The following is a 23102-nucleotide window of genomic DNA, read 5'->3' on the forward strand; positions in this document are numbered from 1 at the left end:
ACTTCTTATCCTCTATAATGAAGTAATGCATAAGGGTGCCTTTCCTCCGGAGATAGATGCTGCTACAATTGCGGTAATCCCGACTATCGTCCAATACCCTCATCAACAGTGAGGTCAAGATCTTTGCCATGCTTCTGGCCACCTACCTTAAGCAGGTCCTCCACACACTCATACACCCGGATCAATGCAGCTTTATGCCGGCCCGCAGTACAATTGCAAAGTCTCTGGTACGTTGTCACGCCCCAAAATCAAGCTGCATATCGTTGCACATAGTTGCACAATTTAATAAACATGAATCCAAAGTTTTCATCCATGATCTTTATGTTAATCAATTTATTCCATAAATTTCACTTTCATAGCATAATTCCTATCTTTACATGACAAGAAGTGCCCATCCAGGCGTTTTTCATGGCATATTGGAATAAGCTGTGCTTCCTTGGTGACCCAATGCATTTTGGGCATATTTTGCCCTTTGTCAGGGGTAACTAGAACATAAAGAGAACCCATCAAAAGTTGTAAGAGACTACATGCAATCAAGACATTACAAATCGGTGAAAATGCAAAGCGCTGGTTGTTTGACTCAGTGCCCAAGTAAAAGTCCGCAGTACAAGGCATTGCCTCTGGAGCCTTCACGTGGCCCTGGCCCACCGTCATCTCCTTCCATCCAGCTAGGCCTTGCTCCTAACTGATTTTGAGAAGGCGTTTGATACTGCGGACTAGGGATACTTGGGGCCCATGCTGAGCTGTGCTGGGATCCGGCCTGCTTCTGTGGGCTCGTCCAGGCACTGTACTCTAACCACACAGCGTTTGTCAAGGTTAACAGTGTACTCTCCAATGTCTTTTCTTTTGGAAAGGGGACTAGGTAGGGCAGACCCTTGTCTCCTCTCCTCTTGGTGTTGGCCATCAAACCATTGGCATACCTCCTTCGTAGTGATGCTCAGGAGCGCGGATAGAGGTAGAGTGAGGGGGATGATACCTATGCACTTACCTCCACACAATTCTACAAATACCTCTAGCTAGGACATGCACTCCACCCTCATGTATCTCAAACCGACTGTCTCCATGAGTTTAGCCCGCTGGAGTCCAAGCGTCCTATCGGTGCAATGGGCAAGGGCGGAGTCTTCAAAGTTACCATACATTGAAAATTAACGCCCCTGTACCGTGGATCACCTTCGGTCTCAATGTCATGGCTGGCTGGGTCCACTTGAGGACGATGATTGGCAGAATGAAATGATGGCACCTAGGACCATTACAATCTCCTCCAGGCTGCATCTGATTCGGACATATTATCTGTATTGTGCCTACCTTACAACAGCTAGGTTGCACCAAGCGGGTCTCTTTCCTGAACCGACCCGCCCCTGCTGTGGGGGTGCTCCCACTGGCTATTACCACATGGTGTGGTTGTGCCCCAAGATTCAGAAGTTTTGGACCGCAGTAGTGGGGGCATTAACTGAAGTGCTGGGTTGGGAGGTTGCCCTTTTCCCCTTGGTGCTCTTGCTGGGGGTCCTGAAGGACTCCAGCGTCTCAAGAGAAGATCAGGTGTTCTTGGGTAACATAACATAACTTAACATGTGTATTTGTAAAGCGCACATTCACCCAGACGTATCTTGGCGCTGAATAACAGATGTTTATTGTTACCCAACTCAATGGTACTCATTTTATCCACCTCATATGGATGAAAGGCTGAGTGATCCTGCCGGGATTTTAACCTGTGACCATGAGGTCGAACACAGGCCCCCTTAGTGGATGCATTTGTCCACTGAGCCACCAGACCCGGGTAAAGACCTCATAGTGGCCAAAAGGGACATTGCTACTCGCTGGAAGAACCCTGCTCCTCCCACCCTCTCACAGTGGAGGCGGGGAGGATTGGTGTGCACAACAGGAGTGACCTGTTTACGAGGCACAGGTATATCCCTTGAAACATGGTTGAGTATGGTGAAGTGGCTTGGACAATTAGCTTAGGGTCACACCTATCGGTATGTGTGTTGATGTGTTGCCGCTAAACCATGATATCATTCAACCTTTTTGGCCTGTCCCATGATTAACTGCTGTATCACTTTCCGCCATGTTATTTGTGTGTCTTGGTGTATCATCTATGCAAAAAGTCAATAAAGTCTGTTTTTCAAAAAAAGTAATGGTAGGATTCCTTTCTTGCCGCCTGGTGGGTGACACACTTTGAAGAGATCCAACACCCATTGTTTTTTCTTCATCTTCAGGAGTTGAATGCTATTTTTTTAGTTTGAGCAGGTTATTCCTGCTTTGTAAAGCTATTTCCTATCCATTTTGTGATTCCTCTCTGTGGCCTGTTTCATGGTAGGCATATGAAAGGAAATGTAGACGCCCAAATCCACACTGTCCAAGAACCATGTCTCTTGAAAACAGCAGATAATGTGATTTTTTGTATTTATGCTATCCTGTCTTTATCTTCCATTTTTTCCCCCCCAATCCTGCTAAGTTCCAACATATTACCCTTATGATTCATTAGCAAGTTTCGGAGTTGCAGTTTTTCCCTATCGGGATCCACTATTATTCTGTAGGCACGTGCCACCAAATCTGCTGTTGTAAAGTTAGAGAATCATTACTGGCAGTGAGCTCTGAGATTGGCAAATTAGCTGGAATGCTATTGTCAATGGGGACAAGGTATCTCATCTTTGTGAGGTGTTCTTTAATTGGAACAGGCATAGAAGGACCACTAGCTGTTTTCAGAACTGGTTGGAACCTGGATGATTACTAAGGATTAGTGTAAATATTCATTTTCATTTTCTCCAAGAAAATAGCAGGATACGGTTTAGCTCTTACCTTAGCTACTAATACTCCCCAAGGTTCCAGCTCCTTAGCATAACTAAGTTATTGTTGAGCAATGTATTGATTGTTTTTCCCCTGTCTTGTGGAACAGTTGGTGGGGCAAAACTTACACTGCACCGATTGTTTCAAGTAATTATTTGTAAACCTGGAAGTGAGTTAACAAATTTCAGTATATTTCCCTTCTTGAGGATACCATGGGTACCTTAGTTAGATATATATATCTAGATGGAGGAAAGTGTCAATTGTTCACTGCTTGTGTCTTGGTGCTTAGAAGATATTTTAAATGTATAAAAGCGCCTTTCTGTGGTGAAGTCGAGATTTACTGCACATAGGGGTCCCATATTAGATATCACTACAGCGTGGGTCGCTAATATAGGTTTTTGTTAAGCAGAGAAATGGGGGTTGAATAGATTAAAATCCTGTGCCACATTAAGTCTATTGACTCTACCAAAAGGGGTAATAGCACCTGTAGTAATAGCAGGCATCCACAAACCCAATTGTTGGTGTCACAACCACTCAGGGTCTCATCTAGGGTTTCTGGTACATATAAGTCTTTGTTGATGTGCCAGAGAGGTTTCTGGGCGGTCTCTGGTTCGATCTTATTATCCAAGCTATTGACTCCAATTCTCTTATTTGGAGGTAAGATGGAGCAGTCAATAGTGTGCGATTGTGATTGCAACATTGCAGGGGGGGCTTGCGGGAACATGATGATTCTATTACCAGTCGCAGTAAGTTGTTCTTCTCCCCCTGGGGCTACAGTCTCAGCTGGCTGTGTATCCTTGTAACCTGCTGATACACGTTTAACATGTGTATGGATTGTGCACAGTAGATCCCCCAAGAGACATGGATTGGCATTAAAGAATGTCATATATGGTTCAGTTGGCAACCGGACTGGTAAAGCTGAACTATAAGGTTCAGTCTTATCAATGGCTATGGCAAGTTGAGGCACTTTTGAGTATGTTTCTTTTTCAAATGTTTGATGTAGGCCGTTTTAGTTTATCTGCTTCCAATTCAATGCCTTCCTTGTTTTCCTTTGCCAAGTTAGCCCTTCTCGTGGGTGGTCTTCTAGAAATGTTAGTTTTTGCCCTAGGCAAAAGCCTACAGTTTTTACGCGCAAGCAGATTTGACTTCAATATTGGCAAACTTAATAGGCGTTTTGTTGGCTTGGTACTAGTTGACGTGGCACACATCAGTGCTGTTTCACCTGGATTGCAGTGCTCTGCTATTGTAATGGTCAAGAGCATCTGATCTATCTTTTGCTTGTGATCTTGCAGTACAATATGATAGAATTTTTTAATTTTGGGTACCTCAGACAGTTATTTAGGCTGGGTGAATAAGCGCATGTCTCTTTTTAAACTGCTGGTTGTTTGAGGTTATTTTTGACAGCTTCTTCCATTGCTACCATTCTACAGTCAATATTGGCTCTATACATTAATGATTCTCGTAGCACTTGCATTTGGTGATCAATTTGTATCAACTGTGCTGTTAATGCTTTTGCAATGATGTCAAGGGTTCTACATCTACACACGGCTTTCGTGATTCTCGAAAGTGGTTGTGTAGGCGGGGCTTCAAGCTCTTTTGCGCTTCTGATTTAGATTTCATCATCATCAATATAAACTTATGGCACATGGATCTATTTGGATCTGGTTCATTGCTAGGTGTTTTGTAAAAGAAATGCAAAGTAGTTGATTAGCCATCTAAAAGTAGTGCTGGGCTACTTGTTGAAATAGATTGATTGCATGATGATTCTGTGATATTTGTTGGTTTGTGATGTATTTCAACGTACACAATTTTGCATGTCATATTTTGCTGTGTAGACAAACTTTCAAAAGCTCCACGCTCGTGCAGGTGGCTAAAGGGCTCTTGCACGAGAGACTGTTTCTGTCAGTGAGGGACTCAATGCATTTGAGAGAAGGGGAAGTAGACAGGTCTGCTCATTAGGACGGTCAACTTGTTCAAGTACAGAATTCATCACATAGTTGGCAAAATAATTTGGTATTGTCTTACCCAATGGTGGATTTTTCATGTTTGGTGCTATAATAGTTGGAATTGGGCTGGTTTTACTTTCTTCCATTTCCTAAAAGACAGCTGTGGGTCTTCCAGTGGTGCATCACATGATTTGCCTTTACTAGTCAAAGCAGACTTTGAGCTTGCTATGTAGGAAATCATTGAACTACAGGGCTTGGCGCCACAGTCTTCTTGTGTATTATAATAATTACCGCTCATTTTGGTTATTACTACGAGTTCTTTACTGGCTTCACCCTCAGACTTGGGGATTGTTTCATTGATGTCTCGGTTGACCCTCCCAGTTGTTTTTCCCGCCCTTTGTCTTAGCTCTAGTTGCATGCTTGATCTTTGCTGGTAGATACTATGATATACTATAGCTCTTTTGATGGATCAGACACCTGCCTCAGGATGAGTCACTTGCTCCCTATTTATAGCATTGGGCAGCTTCTTCTCTGGCCGATGTGTTTACTCCAAGTGCTATGGTTCTGGATACTTCATCTATTAGGGCTTCTAGTAGAAGAACTCCACATGCTGAGGCTGCCGGACCCCTGCTGGTCGCACTGCAGCCGCTTTGTTCCACAGGTTGCCTATTACTCCAGTCACCAGGCACAGGGAATTATTACCACCACCGTGTTGGAGGGCAACCTCAGTCCACCAACCTGCCGTCTCCTCCCACAACATTTTCTCCCTTGTGTTTGCAGATGAGAATAGACTGAGAGAAAGAAAGAATAGAAATGAAAATAATAGGAAAGGAAGAAAAGAAAAAGAAAGCTAAAAATGAAGAAACAAGAAAAAAGAACGAAAAAAGAAGAAAAGAAAGAAAGGAAGAAAGAAAGAAAGGAAGAGCTGAAAAGCAGGCAGAGCCAACTCGGGGGACCCTGTTGTGCCAAGGATGCATGAACAGGCCTCCCATGTGGGAAGGACACAAGCAGCTCAGTCTTACTCAGGGTGTGTAGTTATAGCTGTCACTGGTGCGGGAAGCTGAGTCAGAGTGACGAGCAAATGAAAACTGTTCAGCAAAAGGTAAGTACCAGAAACAATAGCTGGTGCAGTAGTGACTGTAGTGCAGAAAAGCAAAGCACTGGATCAGGGTAATAGGTCACTGGTTCGCTGGGTCACCAGGGCTGAGTAGTTTTTTATACAAAAAAGTTTACATGAGCCGAACCAAGTACCTCTGGGGCTTCAAATCACTGTTGTTCTGCTTTGCCCCTTAAGTGCTCTGTCCCTTATGACGCTCCTGGTTTACGTCTCCGGCTCATCAGCCAACCAACTCTGCCACACCTCAGCCCGACAGCTAATGAACACTGCTAGTGGCACACAAGACAACTCACCGGGATCACCGTGGTCATCATGGTAGTGGGCAGCCCCTTACCGCCATGAAAAAATTACAAAATATCAGCCTTTAGGAGGGTTGAGAGGGTGTGAAGAGGCATTGGGGGTGCGAAGGCAGAAATATGGGTTGAATTGAATCAAACCTCTCTCTGTGCCTCCCCACTGGTGAATGCTGCTCACCTCTCCCAACTCTATCTTCTCCTCCTCCGGTGTAATCCAACGTTCTCCAACACTTTCATATATGTAGTCATTCTTAAACCTTTAGGAACAGCACTTTTTTTCCGGTAAATCATTGATAATTCTGTTGAGACCTATGCATGCGAGCTCATTTGTTCTTTTTATACAGCTACATGGTCAAGGTAGAGTTCATGTTTGCAGGCAGATTTATGAGGAACTTTTCAGATATTGGCACAAACGACCTGCTGGAATTCTGAAGCTGGTATGAGAGAATTTGCCTGTTGATAGAGGTTAGCTAGGGATATTTAATTCAGGGCGACAAATGCAAAAGGAACAATTGATAAATGGACTGCTGAACAATGTCAAACGTTCGCCCCGAGGACAGAGATCTGGGACTAAGTCCATTGGTTTTTTTCCTCACCATGCCGTTCCAGTTTGGACCCAGCCATATGCAAGTAGTTTTGATCCTGTGCTCGATGGGAACAGTCAGCCCAAACTGCCAGGCCAGGTCCTCCCTGGACGGGAAACAAGCATCCTAGGACCGGGTTTGGGGTATCACCCCTCATCAGCCAGGATAGCTTGACGCCAGTGATATGACGAGAATGGGACCCTAGCTTGGGCATTTTTCAACAAAATAACGAAAAAAATGTTTTAATACTGATCATATGATAATTGAATGTTTTTCTGGCATTTACAAAGTCATCCGCAGCTCGATTTACTAATGTGGGCAAAACACATGCAATCAAATTTCTAAGTACTGCATTCTGATTCACAGAATCAGGATTAATATAATTTTAGGAGTGGTCATTGTCTTTATGGCAGAGGACAAAAAATCCAGACTGCTGGATTTTCTGGCATCATAAGGTTAGGATTAGAGATGGATAAATATATTTTTATTTATTTGACACAACATTTTAATGAGTGGAACTGCATAAAACGGATAAAATACTAATCAGTTGGAATGAAAGTCAGATGGTACAAGGTGGATTGAAAGATGTAACTACCACTTAACCAGCAAATTAAAAACATTTTCCGAAAACTTGGGTCTTCAGGAAATTCCAGATTTCGAGGGAGGAACGAGTTGGAACCTAATGGCCGTACCTTTTAGGGGTTTAGTGGTACGACTCAAAAAGTAACATGTGACACATCACCGAAAAGGGCTGGGGAATGTGCGTAATGTGGTAAGAAAAATACTAAAAACATATCTGGAGGGGTTCCCCTACGGAGTAACACATTTCATTGTGCATTAAAAACGAAAAAATAGATATGATGCGTCAGCACATTAAAAATATTTATAAACAGGCAGATTTTCCGCTGGTGAGAAAACCGTCCATTTTAAGGTCAGGCGTCCATACATAAACATATGATTTTCCCAGAGTTCGGTGCGTAATGTTTGGGGTATTTAATTACTTCGCCAAAAGCTGTAACTTTATTAAATTCGTAAGATTAAACTTATGTGGACTATATTTACAACTTTTAAAAATAACTGTGAATCGCCCGAGGCTCATATTCAAAAAGTGACCAGCGTCATGAAAAGGACATCAACATATATATCTTCAAAAAAAGCTGGTACCTAGATTCGCAGTGCTAAAAAGAAATCCTTAAACTGCTGACTAGTACGTCATTCCTCTCCAAATTACATGTTTCAATATGTTTCTGATGTTTTTGTAAATTCAGCTAAAATGCAGCTACAGTGTAATTACGCTTTCTCATCTTCTCCACCTGCCCTTTCTTGTCATGTTCATGATTAACTTTAATTAAAACTTAGTGCGTTGCAGAGACCAAGGTAGCTCAGAAATACATTTTCCTCCATTTGTGAAGCAAAAATAGTATTTATGGGATTAAGCAAAATCTCCCAGAAGCTGGAATGGGAAAAGATAAACTACGTATTATGCATTTAATCTAAATAATACACAAAAATGTATTGTATCTTTTCCTAAATCTAATGGTAACAAACCTGCAACAGTTTTATGTCTTGGTATTATAGAGTTTAACTTAAACAAACGCAAGGCCACCCTGTTTACAATGCTTTAATTATACCTGAAAATTAACTTGCCTCAGTCTTTAGAGAAGGGATTCAATTGGATTTTAAACGCTCATTTCAGTAGTTCTTCTCATGCAAGAACTCCCACGTTTCCATCTTCTTCATTAATGAAAATGAAAGCTAAAATGTTGTTGTTTCATTGATAATGCCTGTGTTTTGTTGAACTAAGTCCCAGAATGTCTGCTGTGTCATGGTATTGTAGGAAATTAGGTTACTGGTTGAGGGAGGTGAAATCCTTCTCAAGCAGCAACCACAATTCATTTTCAGTGTTAAGTCACAAGCAAACCCTAAATTAACATGTGCTCAACACTCAGGTAGCTCGGCACAGAGCAGTCAGGCTTATGTCAGAGGCAATGTGTAAAGTATTTGTGAAACACTTCAAATAGCAACACAGTGTAAACACACCACAAAAGGACCCCACAACAGAGTCGGCTGAATAGAGTAGTTTCTAATAAATAAAACACGTCCACAACAACACATATCCAATCAGTAGATCCAGAGATATTACATTTTAAAGGTTTTATTGAAAGTAGCGCCGTAAAACACAAAGCGCCAACTGTGGATATCTGGTGGCTCCAGAATGGGGAAAAAAGTCACAAGTTCCGGCCGACCACAATGGAGCATGGGCATTAGGCCCACTGAACAGAGTACCTTAAATCCTGGCTTGCAGAGTGTTGCGAGGATCTGCATAGAAGATGCGTTGCACTGCCGAAGCTATGCGTTGTTTCAGAGAAATTGCGAGGCTGCAGTTCGAGGTCCTGTATCTTCATAAGCAAAGGAGGTGCATCTGTTTCGCTGGATCCACATAGGCTGTCAGTGCACCTTAGGACGACTTCCAAGGGTCTAGGACTGGGGTGGCACCATTTGGCAGGGTAGACTCACAGATGGCTGAGTCCAGGTGCAGGTGCAACGTTGGTGGAAGCCTGTTATGTCCCGGACTCCAGTTGCAGGTACAAGGTTGGTGGAAGACTGTTGTCTCTCTGAGGCTTCAGATCAGGAGGCCAGCCCTTTGAGTCACTCTGCGGTTCTGGGTTCAAGAGATTTAAGTCCAGTCCTCCTCACTCAGGAAAGAGGGCATCAGGCAGCAGGTTAGCACAGCAGGGCAGTAGACCTTCAGAGCATCAGTCAAGCAGAGTGACATTCCTTTCAGCAGCACAGCAGTCTTCCATCCTGGCAGAGTATCCACAGTTCTGGAAGTGTAGTGAAGAGTTGGTGTCTGAGGTCCAGTATTTATACCCAGTTGTTCCTTCAAAGTGGGGGAGAAGTTTCAAGAAGTTTCTCTTTGAGGTCCTCAAGCATCCTACCTTCCTGTCCTGGCTCCAGACTATCTAAAAGTCCTTTGTGTGGAGGCAGGGCACAACCTATTCAAATGTAAGTAGGGTTGGATCCAGCTCCTCCCACCCATCCTGTGAGTGAGGGCCCTTCCAGGCACACCTAGGCTCTCTATTGTCTGTGGCTGTTTAGGTGGAATACACAAAGCCCAACTGTCAGCTGCACTCATTTATGCGACCCAGGGACAGGTTACAGGCAGGAAAATACTGACTCTCTAAAAGTGGCATTTTGAATATTGCAATGTAAAATCTAACTTCACCATAACTTATAATTTTTCATTACAATTCCAAAGACACCAAATATAAACTGGTTACCTACTCCCATTTGGAATTTACAGCTTATTAAATGTAGTAAGGTAACTCCAATGTTATCCTATGAGCGAGGTGGGCTTTGCAGTAGTGAGAAACGAATTTAACAGTTTTCATTACCAGGACATGTAAAACATAAAATGATATGTCCTACTTTTCAAATAATTGCACCCTGCCATGTGGGCTGTTTAGCAGCTACTCTAGGGGTAACTTATATGTATTAAAAAGTAAAGTTTGTCCCAGCAAAAGGTTTATTTTGCCATGGCAGTTTAAAAACTACACACACAGGCTGCAATGGCAATCTGAGACATGTTTAAAGGGATACTTAAGCATGTACAATAAGTGCTGCAGGCCCACTTGTTTAAAATGTAATCTACAGGCCAGTTGGGGATAAGCCAATTTTACCATGTTTTGAGGAGTGAGCACATGCACTTTAGCACTGGGTAGCAGTGGTAAAGTGTGCAGAGTCCTAAGGCCAGCAAAAACTAGATCAGCAAAAATGGCGGCGGAAGGATTTTTTTTTGGGTGAAAGTACTATTGATTAACACATAGAAAACTATTGAATGCGCTAGTCATGTTTGTTCCATTCTGTGTCCCAAACTGCCTACTTCAAAGGGTGATAGGGTGCATATCTCTTCTAAATGGCTTGTGCAATATTAGAAGGCCAGGCCCAGAATTCAAATATTATCCGCAAAAATAAAATTAATAAGTCATTTATTTTTGGTAAAGGAATCAACAATAGGGAGTGAGGTGACTTGGGGATTCTGCTCATGCCCAGAGTGAATAACAGAACTTGAAGCCAGCCTTGCTAAAACAGAATGTACTTGTAAGATTTTGAGTGCCATCCAAAAGGTAACTCAAGAGATTGACCCACTTAACTCTATTGGCCACGTGCCAGCTAGGGATCTGCAGTACCTGCTATAAAGCCGAAGTCGGGTAACTGTGTGCTACTTTGGTACCATGTAAGAGCTGTTCACACTTTGTGTAGAAACACTACCTACCAAGATTATGGAAGACAGTTTCCAGGTGAAGGGTTGAAATGTTGGAAGAACTTTCCTTCCTACACTATGTGAAGTGTTCTTTTAAATCCTACCAAACTTTGTGAAGTTTCAGAAACAAATTGCAGGAATAAAAATTGGGACAAAATGGACATTTCGATGTTGACATTGTCACAAATTAGCCTTTTCTCCATGGTCCCCCTGAATTATTTTTTTTATTGACCCTATTTTTAGGTTGAGCATTCAAGACCTCTTGTATAAACTTTAGTATATACGTATATGTGTATGTACTTTGAGGGCTCTGGAGATCAGCACCAGGACTTGTCTGCTTCTGCTTAGGGACTTTTTTTCTGTTCAACTGCCTCTATTTAACTGTTTTGATAGAAAACGACCAGTAGAGGTCAGTAAAATACCAGACTTGCTTTCTGCTTGTTTAACTATCTCTATTTAACTGTCTTGGTAGAAAACGACCAGTAGAGGTCAGTAAAATACCAGAATTGCTTTCTGCTGATTGGCTTTCTTTTTTTTAATTTTTCTGGCAACTGCCTCTATTTCACTTTCTTGATAGAAAACGACCAACAGAGGTCAGTAAACTACCAGAATCACTTTAGCATTCTCTAGATTCCACTCCATAGAAATTGTCTTTCACGAGCCCCTGTATTTCCAAATCTTGTATTTTCACTGATATGCCCACAGAAGGCCGTGATTTTATATTAAAACCAGAGCTTTGGACTATACCATTTTCTGCTGAAAGGCAATATTTCTCTCCATGCGTTCCCATACCTGGCATGTCATGCAGTTTGGTGCTTACTTTCCCTCCATTTAAAAGAACAGTACATGTTTCAGCACCCAGGCGAATGTGCTGCATAGCTAAATATATATAAGGTCCCAAAGGCGAGACCGATTGCATTGCAAATGCTTGTTTTTACTGCTGTTAGGATTCTGCTTACCGTACCTTTGTCATTCAATGTCTCAATGCGTATGCTCTGCCCCTGAAACGTAATTTTTAAATTGGCTTTTGCCATTTGGTTTATGTAAAATTCCAGTTAGGCTATGCCAAACTGGCTCAGAAAATGTTCCAGTGGCATTAAAGTTAAATATAATATATGGCTGCAGTATTTACACAACCTCCTCATGTTTTTAATGGCTGCCCTCCTGGAGGACATTGTCTTGCTTTAGAAGCAAGAAGGCTGCAGAGCCACCCTAAACGTTTGTCTGTGCTCCAAGCAGGAGGGAAAACCAGTTCCAGCACTTGTAGAGGCAAGGACACCTCATCTCCCTTTGGGAATGGCTTGGAAAAAGGTACAAGGTTCCTGCAGCTGGAGGGAGACAAGGGGGCAGATTGATCAATAGTTCATGCAATGCAATGCAGCAATGCTGCAAGGAAACTTGCTGCTCTGCATTGCATGAAAGAGATAGGGCAGTGATGCACCATTTCTATTAAGATATGGCGTATTTCTTCTGTCCCCTTGTACTGGCACACATGTGCTTGCTTGGCACTAATGCAGACACCCTTGCACCATGGTGTAAGGGTGCCTGCATTGAGAGCAGGATTATTTTTGTGTAGGAAGAGACACCTTCCTGCAAGAAAGCAATCACAAAAAAGCCCGAAAAAGGCATGGTCCTCTTTGTATGTGTGCAGCACACATGCAAAAAGGAAGCAACAAGGAAAATTAAAGATATTTCTACTCGTTACACTCAGATCAGGGAGGCACACCATTTTGGCACAATCCCAAGTTTACAGACATTTGTAAATCTGTGATTCTGTCAAATAACATGGGTGGCCATATTCCTCACTAGGAAAGCCTCCCTGCTGCAATTGTGTGTCTTTTGCAAAGTAGAGCAAAGCAGCAAAATGTGTTGCCTTTTGTAATTTTGGATTTACTGAACCAGGCAGAGTCAAGTAAGGTGACTATGTGTGGCTTAGTAAATCCCAGTTTAGGTGTTTTGTTGCCTTGCATCATCTTTCATGACACAATGATAATGTAAGCCCACAGTAAAGGTGCCCCTAGGTTAGCTAAATTAATGCAAGAAGTACTGTAAAATGAGTCAGAAGTTGGTCGCACTCTGCTCGTCACACCAGCAAGTTGCCCCAAGGAACTGTGGTCAATGTAGTGGCGACGGCGAGTACGCCTATGCCACGGTGTATGTAGAAAAGTATGTGTTGCATTAGCCATCCCTGGACACGTGTTTCGAGGTAGTTGCCTCTCGTCAGCAGGGAGCAGGTCAGTGTAAAGGGGTGCCGCGTGGACTGCCAAAATGTAATTAAAACAGGTAGAGTACCTCTCATGGCACGCAGGTGCAGGTCCAAGGCACGTCAGCCCGTTGGCTCAAGGGAGCCGTAATAAATGAATCAGAAGTTGGTCGCACTCTGCTCGTCACACCAGCAAGTTGCCCCAAGGAACTGTGGTCAATGTAGTGGCGACGGCGAGTACGCCTATGCCACAGTGTATGTAGAAAAGTATGTGTTGCATTAGCCATCCCTGGACACGTGTTTCGAGGTAGTTGCCTCTCGTCAGCAGGGAGCAGGTCAGTGTAAAGGGGTGCCGCGTGGACTGCCAAAATGTAATTAAAACAGGTAGAGTACCTCTCATGGCGCGCAGGTGCAGGTCCAAGGCTCGTCAGCCCGTTGGCTCAAGGGAGCCGTAATAAATGAATCAGAAGTTGGTCGCACTCTGCTCGTCACACCAGCAAGTTGCCCCAAGGAACTGTGGTCAATGTAGTGGCGACGGCGAGTACGCCTATGCCACGGTGTATGTAGAAAAGTATGTGTTGCATTAGCCATCCCTGGACACGTGTTTCGAGGTAGTTGCCTTTCGTCAGCAGGGAGCAGGTCAGTGTAAAGGGGTGCCGCGTGGACTGCCAAAATGTAATTAAAACAGGTAGAGTACCTCTCATGGCGCGCAGCTGCAGGTCCAAGGCTCGTCAGCCCGTTGGCTCAAGGGAGCCGTAATAAATGAATCAGAAGTTGGTCGCACTCTGCTCGTCACACCAGCAAGTTGCCCCAAGGAACTGTGGTCAATGTAGTGGCGACGGCGAGTACGCCTATGCCACGGTGTATGTAGAAAAGTATGTGTTGCATTAGCCATCCCTGGACACGTGTTTCGAGGAAGTTGCCTCTCGTCAGCAGGGAGCAGGTCAGTGTAAAGGGGTGCCGCGTGGACTGCCAAAATGTAATTAAAACAGGTAGAGTACCTCTCATGGCGCGCAGGTGCAGGTCCAAGGCTCGTCAGCCCGTTGGCTCAAGGGAGCCGTAATAAATGAATCAGAAGTTGGTCGCACTCTGCTCGTCACACCAGCAAGTTGCCCCAAGGAACTGTGGTCAATGTAGTGGCGACGGCGAGTACGCCTATGCCACGGTGTATGTAGGAAAGAATGTGTTGCATTAGCCATCCCTGGACACGTGTTTCGAGGTAGTTGCCTCTCGTCAGCAGGGAGCAGGTCAGTGTAAAGGGGTGCCGCGTGGACTGCCAAAATGTAATTAAAACAGGTAGAGTACCTCTCATGGCGCGCAGGTGCAGGTCCAAGGCTCGTCAGCCCGTTGGCTCTAGGGAGCCGTAATAAATTAATCAGAAGTTGGTCGCACTCTGCTCGTCACACCAGCAAGTTGCCCCAAGGAACTGTGGTCAATGTAGTGGCGACGGCGAGTACGCCTATGCCACGGTGTATGTAGAAAAGTATGTGTTGCATTAGCCATCCCTGGACACGTGTTTCGAGGTAGTTGCCTCTCGTCAGCAGGGAGCAGGTCAGTGTAAAGGGGTGCCGCGTGGACTGCCAAAATGTCATTAAAACAGGTAGAGTACCTCTCATGGCGCGCAGGTGCAGGTCCAAGGCTCGTCAGCCCGTTGGCTCAAGGGAGCCGGAATAAATTAATCAGAAGTTGGTCGCACTCTGCTCGTCACACTAGCAAGTTGCCCCAAGGAACTGTGGTCAATGTAGTGGCGACGGCGAGTACGCCTATGCCACGGTGTATGTAGAAAAGTATGTGTTGCATTAGCCATCCCTGGACACGTGTTTCGAGGTAGTTGCCTCTCGTCAGCAGGGAGCAGGTCAGTGTAAAGGGGTGCCGCGTGGACTGCCAAAATGTAATTAAAACAGGTAGAGTACCTCTCATGGCGCGCAGGTGCAGGTCCAAGGCTCGTCAGCCCGTTGGCTCAAGGGAGCCGTAATAAATGAATCAGAAGTTGGTCGCACTCTGCTCGTCACACCAGCAAGTTGCCGACGAGCAGAGTGCGGCCAATCGGATTTTTGATTGTATTAAGGCTCCCTTGAGCCGATTGGGCTGACGAGCCCTGGACCAGCACCTGCGCGCCATGAGTGGTACTTTACCTGAGAATACTTTTTTGGCAGTCTACGCGGCAACCCCACACACATACCTACTCCCTGCTGACGAGAGGCAACTACCTCGAAACACGTGTCCAGGGATGGCTAATGCGACACTTACTTTCACCTAAAACATTGGCACAGGCGTATTCGCCGTCGCCACTTCATGGACCACAATTCCTTGGAGTAACACGCCGGTAGGACGAGCAGAGTGCGGCCAATCGGATTTTTGATTGTATTAAGGCTCCCTTGAGCCGATTGGGCTGACGAGCCCTGGACCAGCACCTGCGCGCCATGAGTGGTACTTTACCTGAGAATACTTTTTTGGCAGTCTACGCGGCAACCCCACACACATACCTACTCCCTGCTGACGAGAGGCAACTACCTCGAAACACGTGTCCAGGGATGGCTAACGCGACACTTACTTTCACTTAAAACATTGGCACAGGCGTATTCGCCGTTGCCACTTCATGGACCACAATTCCTTGGGGTAACACGCTGGTAGGACGAGCAGAGTGCGGCCAATCGGATTTTTGATTGTATTAAGGCTCCCTTGAGCCGATTGGGCTGACGAGCCCTGGACCAGCACCTGCGCGCCATGAGTGGTACTTTACCTGAGAATACTTTTTTGGCAGTCTACGCGGCAACCCCACACACATACCTACTCCCTGCTGACAAGAGGCAACTACCTCGAAACACGTGTCCAGGGATGGCTAACGCGACACTTACTTTCACTTAAAACATTGGCAAAGGCGTATTCGCCGTCGCCACTTCATGGACCACAATTTCTTGGGGTAACACGCTGGTAGGACGAGCAGAGTGCGGCCAATCGGATTTTTGATTGTACTGTAAAATGAGGTTCAGTTTTGGCAGGAGAATAGCCAGGTTTTGGCAGGAAACTCTCCAATCACTGGTTAGTACAAAGGCAAAGACTGAAATCTCACCACTGCAAATTCAGATCATTCCTGGACCTGGGAAGAATCACCTGAAGACAAATTGATTTCTGGAAAAAAGATGATCCCTGGACTCCGGACGCCTGGTGGCATTTAGGGACTTTAACTGCTCTCCAAGGGTCAAATGATAGCTCTCCCATTACTGCAACAAGGGCAGAAAATCCTGAAGGGCTCCCTGATTTGATGGAGACACAGCTGCCTAGTTCAGAATGGGTTCTGAGAGAGCTTTGTCTGGAGGAAGACCTCAATCAATCAATCAATCAGGTGTTTGTTCAGTGTGACTACTCACCCGTAAGGGTCTCAAGGCACTGGGGGGTGGTGGGGGTCTCAGGTTTCAGTCCATCAAGGAGGGGTCTGTCGAAGAGCCAAGTTTTGAGGTTTCTTGCAAAGATGGGGAGCGATGTTGTGTGTCTGAGGTAGAGTGGAAGGTCGCTCCAGGCTCTGGCCGCGCGAAAGGAGAAGGAGCGGCCTCCCGATCTGGTCTTTCTGGTGCGGGGGACCATGGCATAGGAGAGCTGGGCTGATCGTAGGGTCCTTTGGGGTGCCTTCTATTTGAGTCGGCTGTTCAGGTATGCTGGTCTGGTGTCGTGGAGGGCCTTGTGAGCGTGGGTTAGCATCTTGAAGGTGACTCTAGCTTCGATGGGGAGCCAGTGGAGTGTGAGCAGGTGCTGGGAGATGTGGCAGTGTCTTGGCAGGTTGAGGACCAGTCTTGCGGCAGCGTTTCCGATGTTCTGTAGCATGCGGGTGAGGTTTTTGTTTATTCCGGCATAGAGTGCATTGCCGTAGTCGAGCCTGCTGGCGACCAGGGCGTGAGTGACGGTCTTTCTGTGTAAGAGGGGGATTCATTGGAAGGTCTTACGTAGGAGGCAGAGGGTGTGGAAGCAGGAGGACGAGACAGAGTTGATCTGGCGGTCCATTATGAGCTCTGAGTCCAGGATGATTCCCAGGTTGCGTGCGTGGTCCGTGGGGGTGGGCGGGCTTCCGAGGGCGGGGGGCCATCAGGTGTCGTTCCAGGCATCGGGGTTTGGGCCCATGATGAGTACTTCCGCTTTGTTGGTGTTTAGTTGTAGGCAGCTGTTTTTCATCCATTTGGTGACGGCTTCCATGCTTTCTCGAAAGTTATGTCTAGCGGTGTTGAGTTTGTTGGATAGGGAGAAGATGAGTTGGGTGTCGTCTGTGTATGACACAATGTTGAGTCCGTAGGTTCTGACGATGGGGGCGAGCGGAGCCATGTAGATGTTGAAGAGCGTAGGGTTGAGGGAGGATCCCTGGGGGAATCTGCAGGTGGTAGGTGTAGGGTCTGAGAGGAAAGGGGGGAGTCTGACCAGCTGCGTTCTGCCGGAGAGGAAGAAGCGGATCCAGTTGAGGGCCTTGTCTTGGATCCCTGCATCGTGGAGTCTGCGTATTAGGGTGTGGTGAGAGACTGTGTTGAACGCCGCTGAGAGGTCGAGGAGGATGAGGGCTGCTGTTTCTCCTTTGTCCAGTAAGGTGCGGATGTTGTCTGTTGCAGCGAGGAGGGCGGTTTCTGTACTGTTTTTTTCTGAAGCCGGACCTGGTTCGTAGAACCCTGCTCGGGGGACCTGGCAGCTGTGGGAGTGACCAGAAGGAACCTTCCCAGGAGAAATAACTATCCGGGACTTAGGGTCTTGTTTAGAGTTTGCCGTTCAGAATACTCTGTCAAAATGTGTCTGATATCCTGTCCACTCTATTGAAAGTGCATTACTAGCCTATGACACTTGCATTAACACGTCTGGTGTAAGGGTGCCTGCATTGAGAGCAGGATTATTTTTGTGTAGGAAGAGACACCTTCCTGCAAGAAAGCAATCACAAAAAAGCCCGAAAAAGGCATGGTCCTCTTTGTATGTGTGCAGCACACATGCAAAAAGGAAGCAACAAGGAAAATAAAGATATTTCTACTCGTTACACTCAGATCAGGGAGGCACACCATTTTGGCACAATCCCAAGTTTACAGACATCTGTAAATCTGTGATTCTGTCAAATAACATGGGTGGCCATATTCCTCACTAGGAAAGCCTCCCTGCTGCAATTGTGTGTCTTTTGCAAAGTAGAGCAAAGCAGCAAAATGTGTTGCCTTTTGTAATTTTGGATTTACTGAACCAGGCAGAGTCAAGTAAGGTGACTATGTGTGGCTTAGTAAATCCCAGTTTAGGTATTTTGTTGCCTTGCATCATCTTTCATGACACAATGATAATGTAAGCCCACAGTAAAGGTGCCCCTAGGTTAGCTAAATTAATGTAAGAAGTACTGTAAAATGAGGTTTGGTTTTGGCAGGAGAATAGCCAGGTTTGGGGCAGGAAACTCTCCAATCACTGGTTAGTACAAAGGCAAAGACTGAAATCTCACCACTGCAAATTCAGATCATTCCTGGACCTGGGAAGAATCACCTGAAGACAAATTGATTTCTGGAAAAAAGAAGATCCCTGGACTCCGGACGCCTGGTGGCATTTAGGGACTTTAAATGCTCTCCAAGGGTCAAATGATAGCTCTCCCATTACTGCAACAAGGGCAGAAAAGCCTGAAGGGCTTCCTGATTTGAAGGAGACACAGCTGCCTAGTTTAGAATGGGTTCTGAGAGAGCTTTGTCTGGAGGAAGACCTCAATCAATCAATCAGGTGTTTGTTCAGCGCGACTACTCGCCCGTATGGGTCTCAAGGCACTGGGGGGTGGTGGGGGTCGCAGGTTTCAGTCCATCAAGGAGGGGTCTGTCGAAGAGCCAGGTTTTGACGTTTCTTGCAAAGATGGGGAGCGATGTTGTGTGTCTGAGGTAGAGTGGATGGTCGTTCCAGGCTCTGGCCGTGCAAAAGGAGAAGGAGCGGCCTCCCGATCTAGTCTTTCTGGTGCGGGGGACCATGGCATAGGAGAGCTGGGCTGATCGTAGGGTCCTTTGGGGTGCGTGGAATTTGAGTCGGCTGTTCAGGTATGCTGGTCCGGTGTCGTGGAGGGCCTTGTGAGCGTGGGTTAGCATCTTGAAGGTGACTCTAGCTTCGATGGGGAGCCAGTGGAGTGTGAGCAGGTGCTGGGAGATGTGGCAGTGTCTTGGCAGGTTGAGGACCAGTCTTGCGGCAGCGTTTCGGATGTTCTGTAGCTTGCGGGTGAGGTTTTTGTTTATTCCGGCATAGAGTGCATTGCCGTAATCGAGCCTGCTGGTGACCAGGGCGTGAGTGACGGTCTTTCTGTGTTCGAGGGGGATCCATTTGAAGGTCTTACGTAGGAGGCGGAGGGTGTGGAAGGGGGGCCATCAGGGTCGTTCCAGGCATCGGGGTTTAGGCCCATGATGAGTACTTCCGTTTTGTTATTGTTTAGTTGTAGGCAGCTGTTTTTCATCCATTTGGTGACGGCTTCCATGCTTTCTCGAAAGTTATGTCTAGCGGTGCTGAGTTCGTTGGATAGGGAGAGGATGAGTTGGGTGTCGTCTGTGTATGACACAATGTTGAGTCCGTAGGATCTGACGATGGGGGCGAGCGGAGCCATGTAGATGTTGAAGAGCGTAGGGTTGAGGGAGGACCCCTGGGGGAATCTGCAGGTGGTAGGTGTAGGGTCTGAGAGGAAAGGGGGGAGTCTGACCAGCTGCGTTCTGCCAGAGAGGAAGAAGCGGATCCAGTTGAGGGCCTTGTCTTGGATCCCTGCGTCGTGGAGTCTGCATATTAGGGTGCGGTGAGAGACTGTGTTGAATGCCGCTGAGAGGTCAAGGAGGATGAGGGCTGCTGTTTCCCCTTTGTCCAGTAAGGGGCGGATGTTGTCTGTTGCAGCGAGGAGGGCGGTTTCCGTACTGTGTTTTTTTCTGAAGCCGGACCTGGTTCGTAGAACCCTGCTCGGGGGACCTGGCAGCTGTGGGAGTGACCAAAAGGAACCTTCCCAGGAGAAATAACTATCCGGGACTTAGGGTCTTGTTTAGAGTTTGCCGTTCAGAATACTCTGTCAAAATGTGTCTGATATCCTGTCCACTCTATTGCAAGTGCATTACTAGCCTATGGCACTTGCATTAACACGTCTGGGGCTTCTGCCACTTTCATAATGCAGCATCTCATCTACCAACCTCTACGTTAGTAGCTTAGTCAATTACCCTGTTAAATCGAGGCTGTCACCATAAATCAGGACGAAGAGATGAGTATGGTGTTAAAGAAGTGGGGTCTTTATTCGCCGATGGACGCAGGCACAGGAAACCATGGCGATCAGGTCCAGAGGTCTCAGCACAACTGCCGACCTCCGAACCTCACCACCAGAACCTCGAATACACTCAGCAGAACATTCCAACAGAGAATACAACACATCTTCCCTCTTAAACACCAAAACAGAAAATAGCTCCAAATAAAGGTAACAATCAAAATGAATAATAAAACAAACAAAAACAAAAATAAGAGATCAGTGTAATACATAGTCTTTCAAATAATGAGGGACACGAGTGACTCTTGTGCTACCTCTAGGAATAGTATCATGAACTGAAGAGGAAACTTCCAAACTCCCCCTTCTTTCCGGAAACAACAAATCAGAATCAGTATTCACAACAGACTGCTCATCATTAACAATATCCTGTGCAATAACATTATCCTTGCAATTTGAATTACTATGAATAATAGATTGGAAAAATGAAAATTAGAAGAAAAATGTTCATTTGGATGATTCCCACCACCAGGCTGAAAATGAACATCATTCTTTACCAAAACCACATTCCTTTTGCTCCACCATTTTCCATTTTCAACAAAAACTGCATGTTTGGTAACTTTGACAATGCGAGTAGTAGGAAAAAACTTAGACTTACTGTTTTTTTAACCAAGCGGTCCCCTAACCTTAACCAAATCCCCAATCATAAAATGAAGATCTGTCACTTTTTTATTTGCATCATAAACTAATTTCATTTTACCTTGAGCCTTTTCTACAGAAGAACGCACTTGTTTAATAGCTGGTATATTACAAGCACAATTGGTTTGTTCCAGTGCCCAGAAAGGAGAAAGTTTGGATGACACATAACGTTCTTTGAGAAGAACGAAGGGTGGAATCCCTGTGACAGAATGAGGAGTATTATGATAACTCCAAATTCTTTCTTGAATCGCTTCATGTATGTTCTCACCTCGCAAAGACGCAAGTTGGATAGTTTCTTTAATCATTTTGTTGACCCTTTCCACCATCCCATTACCTTGTGGACTGTAAAGGGCAACGGTCAAATGTTTAATTCCCAAATTTTCCAGGGAATGTGAAACAATTTGAGATTTAAACTGGACACCGTTGTCTGAGACTAAATTCTTAGGGATTCCCTCACGTCAAAATAAATCCTTGAGTAAATCAATTACAGCTAAAGTAGAGGGTTGGGGAAGAAATTTACACTCTACCCATTTTGAAAAATAATCTGCGACAACCAAGGCGTATCTTAGATTAGAGTCAATATTATACATGGGACCAATAAAATCAATGCCTAACTTTTCCCATGGACCATCAGGAAAGTCAACAGGGTGGAGAGGTGTGTTCCGCACTTTTAAAGACTTGTCAGACATAGAACAACTGGTACAATGACCAACTAAATTTTCCACCTCAACGTCCATCCCGGGCCACCAATAAAATAGTCTTAATCGTTTTTTAGTACCTGTCATGCCAAGGGGACCCTGGTGAGCAAAATTGATTAGCCTAAGTCTGAGTCTTGCAGGAGGAATTAGAAGATTACCTCTCAAAACAATATCACCTTCAATGGTGAGGTCCTCTTTCACTTTATGAAAAGATTGTAAACCTTCACATAACGTTCTTTCATGTGGCCAACCATTGACAATACATTTTTTAATTGTACACTGCAGATTGTCTGACATAGAGCATTGAATCCATTCAGAATGAGTAATAGCCCCTTCCAACACCACCAAACCATCTACTAAACCCACTACACATTTGTTATCATCAACAAAATTTGATGAACTCTCCTCAAACAAAGGACACCTAGAGAGGAAATCAGTGCGTATATTTTTCCCTCCAGGGATGTGCTTGATTGAAAAATTAAACTCGAACATTTTTTAGAGCAACCTAACTAATCTGGGGCTAAGTGTATCATGATCACTCTTAGACAAAAGAAAAACCAGAGGGTTATGATCAGTGATCAAGAGGAACTTTCTCCCCCAGAGAAAGGTTTCAAAATATCTGACAGCCCAAACACAGGCTAACGCTTCTCTTTCTATGGTACTATAGTTGCGTTCAGATTGAGAAAGTGACCTGGAAGCGAATCCTATCGTATGTTCAGTACCATCAACCAATTGTGTGAAAACAGCACCCAAACCAACACCGCTTGCATCAACTGTAAGAATAGATTGAACATCATCCCTAAAGGAATGTAGAGCAGGGGCTTTTATAATTAATTTTTTTAAGTTGGAAAAGGCTGCGGCTTGAGCTTCACTCCAAATAAATTCCACATCTTTCCTAAGCAGTTTCCTCAAAGGTTCGGTTTGTAAAGAAAAGCTGTCAATAAAACGCGAATAATATTCGCAGAGTCCAAGAAAAGATCGAAGTTGATCCTTATTGATTGGAGTAGGACTGTCCATAATTGCTTTAACCAGATCAGACTTGGGTTGAATACCCATGTCTGAGATATGGTGACCTAAATAATCAATGTTATTGAGAAGAAATCTACACATTTCTTTTTTTACCGTAAACCGATTACTTTCAAGAGTGCACAAAACATCGCTCAAAATTTGAATATGTTTGTCAGATGTTTTCGAAAAGATGAGAATGTCATCTTGATATGCCAACACATTTTTTGATTCTCCAAAAAGTTTAAACATCAATTTTTGAAAGACCGAAGCGGCCGAAGCAAGGCCGAAAGGCATTC

Source organism: Triturus cristatus, chromosome 6 (assembly GCF_964204655.1).
Source record: "Triturus cristatus chromosome 6, aTriCri1.1, whole genome shotgun sequence".
In the NCBI taxonomy this organism is placed as follows: Eukaryota; Metazoa; Chordata; class Amphibia; order Caudata; family Salamandridae; genus Triturus; species Triturus cristatus.